Source organism: Trichosurus vulpecula, chromosome X (genome assembly GCF_011100635.1).
Source record: "Trichosurus vulpecula isolate mTriVul1 chromosome X, mTriVul1.pri, whole genome shotgun sequence".
Classification (NCBI taxonomy): domain Eukaryota; kingdom Metazoa; phylum Chordata; class Mammalia; order Diprotodontia; family Phalangeridae; genus Trichosurus; species Trichosurus vulpecula.
Window position 1 is genome coordinate 6,137,277 of NC_050582.1, and position 5,839 is coordinate 6,143,115.

The following is a 5,839-nucleotide window of genomic DNA, read 5'->3' on the forward strand; positions in this document are numbered from 1 at the left end:
CCTAATACCAAAAGCAAGGAAGGATAAAGCACAGGAGAGCTACAAACCAATATAATTAATCCATATGAATTCAGAAATTTTAAATGAAATTATATCAAATAATCTACAGTAATTTATCCAAGAAATCATTATTATGATAAAGTTCGATTTATACTGAGGATGCAAAGATTGTTCAATATTAGGAATACAATAAACATCATCATTACATGAAAAACAAAAACACCTCAAATCACATGATTATCTCAATAAGTACAGAAAATTTTTTTTTTACAAAGTATACCACTCATTTATGCCAAAAAACCTTACAAAGTATAGGCAGAAAGAGGCCTTTATTATCATAAAAATATTTATCTAATGCCAAAAGCAATCATAATATACAATAGAGATACTCTAGAATCTTTCCATCTAAACAAAGAAGCAAAAAAAAAGATGCCCTCCTATCTTTCCTCACTCTTATTTCATATAGTTCTAGGAATTCTAGCAATAGCAATAAGATAAAAGAAAGAAATTAAAGGTTTAAAGGTAGGCAAAGATGAAACAAAACTATTCCTACTGCTGATGACATGAAGGTTTACTTAGAACATCATAGGTAATCAGCAAAGAACCTGATTGAGATAACTTCAGCAAAGTGTCAGGCTACAAAATAAACTCACAAAAATCAACAATTTTTTGTATAGTAACAAAATATAAGAGGCAATAATAGAAAGAGAAATCCCATTCAAAGTATTTGTGAGTCAATCTACCAAAGCATACTCAGCACTAGTATAGATCAGTTACAAAATGCTCCTTAAAGAAACAAGTTAAATAGCTGGAGGAATATGCAGTGCTCATGGCTGGGTAGTACCAATATAATAAAAATGATACTACTACCAAAGTTAATTTATAATTTTAATCCTATACCAATCAATCTATCAAAGAGCTATGGTACTCAATAAAATAAGAACAATTCATTTGGCAGAGCAATAGCTAGAATATCAAGGGTTAAACAGTATAAAAAGGCAGGAATACAGAGGGACTAATACTTCCAGGCTTCAAACTATATTGTTAAGAAGTAGTCAACAAAATCATTTGGTAGTATTTACAAAGTGGAGAAGTAGGTCAATGGAACAGATTAGGTAAGGGAGAATTAGAATACAAAAAGATAATACAATAAACATTTATTAAGCACCTACTATATGCCAGGCACAAATAAGAAAAAGAAAGACAATCCTTGCTCTCAAGGAGCTTATTACAATCTCATGGGGGAAGACAACACACAAAAAGAAGCTTAAAAGGGGAGGAGGGAACTGAGAGAAGGTACCTGGTGGGAGCATGATGATGATAGAGTCAAATCCAAGCAGTGTGGCTAGTGGGAAATAAAGAGTTGGCTGGGCTTCTGAATTCTCTTTAAATGGGGGCTTTGGGAGGTGATTTTGACTCAGCCCTCCAATCAGAGGGGCAGAGGCAGCTTAGAGAACTGATGAGATGAGAATACCAAAGCTGATGCAATTCCCATGATGATGATGACCTTTTCCTGGGGAGCCATGATGATGGTGAAGTCCTATCCAAGCTGTGCAGCTGGTAGGAAATGAGCGAAGTAATCTAATTACTCCATGTTTGATAAACTCCCAAACATAAATTGCATAAGAAAGAACTCCCTATGTGATAAAAACTGCTGGGAAAGTTGGAAAGCAGTCTTGCAGAAAGTAGGCTTAGGCCAAGACTTTATTTCTTAACTTAAAATGAATACTCAATCTGAATGTTACAGACCAGACTATAAAAAATTAGAAGACAAGCAAATCATATATTTTTACATCTATGGTTGAGAGAAGTATTCTAAGCAAAAAAAGGGAGTAGAAGCAATCACAAAAGCTAAAATAAATAATTTTGATTACATGAAATTGAAAAGATTTACACAGATCTATGCAACTAGCAGAAGAAGGGAAGCTGTCAATTGGGAAAAAAAATCTTTGCCTCAAATTTCTGGGAGAAGGGTTTGTATTCAAAAATAAATAGGCAACTAACAGAAATATATAAGACCAAAAGCCATTCTCTAATAGAGAAATAGGGATATGAACAAACAGTTCTCAAAAGAAATGGAAATTATTAACATCCATATGAAAGAATATTACAAATCACTAATAATAAGAGAATTGTAAAGCAAAATAATCTTGAAAATTCACTTCATATCCACCAAATTGGCAAAGATGAGAATAGCCAATGTTGGAAAGGCTGTGGAAAGATAGGCACACTAATGCATTGTTGGTGGAGCTGTGAATTAGCAGAAAGTAATCTGGAACTATGCAAATGAAATTCCTAAAAAGTCCATACCCTTCGACCCAGAGATTCCACTGTATACACCCTAGGGAAGTCATTCATAAAAAGAAAAGTTAAATATACATGAAAATATTTATAGCAGCACTTTTGGGGGCAGCAAATTTTCAATTGATTAGGAAGTAGCTCAACAAATTGTTGTATATAAATGTAATATTACTATGCCGTAAAAAATGAAGACTATGATTAATATCAAGAAGGAAAAAAAGACTTACATGAACTGACGCAAAGTCAAATAAGGGGAAAAAACCCAATATATACAATGACTACAAGAATGTATACGGAACAACCACCACAAAACAATTGAAAATGAATGTTGTAAAATTAGGAAGAGCAAGCTTGGCTGCAAAGAAGAGGAATGAGAAAGCAACTCTCTTCTCTCCCACAGCCCCCCAGACTCTTTTGCAGATGTGGAAGGGTCCGTGGATGCAGAACATTGCTTATTCAGGGTGTTCTAAAAGTCTTGGTGCAGTTTTAAACAAAGTTGTAGTAACGTTTTAAGCTAATCAAGTTTAAAACTGCACCAAGACTTTTGGAATACCCTTTATTGTTAGATTATTTTGAAGTACTGTTCACTGATTTGCTGAAATATTGATTTGTTGATCATTTTTTCCTCTTCCTATTTTGCTTTTGAAAAGAAAAATCTTTGTTACATGGGGTGGCTCTTTGGGAGGGCTGAGGAAGAAGACTACAAATGTATATGCAAGCAATATCAAAACAAAAAATATCAATAAAATTGTATTTTAAAATATTTTTACAATAATTTATTATCTTTTCTCCTACTGCCTCCTCCAATTGAACAATTTAAAACCCTCATAGCCAATATGAATTTTTTACCAAAACAAATTTCTATATTGGTCATGTCCTAAAAGGTATAACGCATTCTGCATTTTACGTCCATCACTTCTCTGGAAGAAGGGAGATAGGGAGCATTTTTCCTCTTCAGTCCTCTGGACTTGTGGTTTATCATTGTATCATCAGCATTCTTAAGTCTTTCAAAGTTGTATCTCTCTATAATGTTGTCATTGTATAAATTGTCCTCCTGGTCTGCTCATTTCACTCTGCATTAGTTCATAATGGAACATTAATATTCCATTATGTTCACATATCATACTTTGTTTAGCCATTCCCTGATAGGTGTGTACCTCCTCAGTTTCCAGTTTTTTGGTTTCTATAAATGAAGTGACTGTCTTTTGCCTCTTTTTGTATCCCTAGCACTTAGCATGGTGCCTGGCACATGGTAGGCATTTAATAAATGTTTATTGACTAACTATAAATATTTTTATACATGTAAGTTCTTTTCCTCTTTTAGTAACTTATTGGACACAGTCCCAAATTGCTTTCCAGGATGGCTGGACCAGTTCCCAGCTCTACCAACAGTGCAGACATGTGCCTGTTTTCCTGCAGCCCTCCCAACATTTGTCGTTTTTCTCTTTTGTCATCTTTGTGATGAGTGTGAGGTGGAATGCTTTAATTGGCATTTAATTGTAAGTGATTTGGAGAATTTTCTCATATGGCTGTTCATAGCTTGGATTTCCATATTTTTCACTGTTGATTACATTGACTAGGAAACAATTCTATGGTTCCATGCTATTTTGACACATAAACTGCCATCTTTCTTCTGAGATTAGTCAGGAGTTGTTCTGCAAGCATAAAGACACTGAATGTCTGTTTTCCCGGCCCAACCGTCACACAACTAATTCCTGATCATCATAATAGGGAAAGATTTGGGTGGTCCTTAAAGGTTTGCAAAGAGCTTTGCATCTCTTATCTCATTTGGGTTCCAGTAGAAGTCAGGTGTTCTGACTCCGAGTCTGGGGTTCATTCCCCCATACTATGCTGCAGCCCTCCTGAGAAAGCCAATTTCCTTTATAACTTGAGACAGTGAACCAGGGTGGCTACTTTCCTAGCACACAGCTTTTGCACCTCAGTCTCTTTGGAGGTTTGCCATCAGGCTCAGAACATTGCTATTCCTTGGGCCTCTGACCAGAAAACTGGCCGAGGAGTAGAAAATCATTTTGTTTAAGGTTTTATTTATGTGGTTTCATGTTTTCCCCCTTTTGGTTTTGCTTCAGGGATTTTCCCTCCCCTTTTGGGCTTCTCTCTTGAGCACACTAACACATCAACATCCACTTGGTACATCTGCAGATTTGCCCATTGGCTGTATTGTTCTCTGCTGCAGGACTCACTTTCCCTTCATTTTTATGAAAGGAAATATAACAGGCTGATTTGGGGAGGGGGGTAGTGGTGGAGGAGCCCTGGTGAAGGTCTTGTTTTTTACTCACATAGAGACAGCCCACACTCCACCCTAATCCAAGAAGCTTTTCTACAGAAACAGCTGCTTCCAAGAAATGCCTTCTTAACAATTCCCTAGACTATTTCCAGGATGGAGAGGTGGGTTTCTCTCCCTTTGCTATAATAATGCTAACACTTTCTTTTTCAAGGGACAAGGATAAAAATCTAGCCTAATGTTTAGAAAGTGGATTTTGGACAAAAGATGCCATGTAAACAACCTCTATAAACCTGCAATCGATTTCAGGCATTTTATAACATAATAATGATCGATGATGACGTGGCTTTCCTTTGTCTTTTATTATGTGTATGTACCAGATGTTAGATTTGCTTGGAAGCTAGCATCATAGACTGAAGCACTGGGAGTAGTTTCACTGGGGCAAGAAGGGAGCAACTGCCAAATTTAGCTTGACTGGAAATCATGAAGAGGGTTGGAGGAGGCATCTGTTGAGAAAATATGGCTGTCTTCATTTTTTTCATTAACTTAAGTACCTAGGGAGTTGAAGAAATATCATATAGCACTCTTATTGACTGTGTGACATTCCTGGCTCTTTGGAGGATGGAGGTGGAAGAATGCCTGAGACTTCCCAGCAGCCTCTAGGACACCCCATCCCATTCCTTTGGAAACCTTGAGAAGCCAATGTTACCTCAGGCCCAGCTTTGCAGATGAGAGGATATTTAAGACTGAATGTTGGACCCCCCATCCTTGCTTTCATGCCCACAAAGACCTCCAATAGATTGGATCAGTTTCAAAGGCAATGAGGAATAAGTCAGTGAGGTGGCAGTTGATTCCCTAGCCCCTTTGCCCTATTGTTGCTCGTGCCTTACCAAGGCCCAACCCTGGATTACTCTCACCTCCTGTCTTCTTCACATGCTGAACAGAAATGGAGATAGTTACTGAACCTGGGTTATTGGATCTACAACAAATTTACATTACATGATCTCAATTAGGCTCTCACTGCAACAAGGCAATCCTGCAAGGCACTGCCACAAATGATTCTCCCTCTCGCTCACCACAAAGGCTATTCCAAATGTTTTCCTCCTTCCAGCTTCCCACCCTCCACACCCACCCCCAGGTCCTGTCAGTTGAGGACAAACTTCACTGAAAATATGGAATCTATTTGCCAAGAGCTCCCTCTTCTCCCCGCCGCCTTACTTCCCATCTCTCAGACATCCTTCCACCCCTCCTCCACCTCCTCCTTCACTCTTGTCTCTGATGATGGAAAGGCCTTTT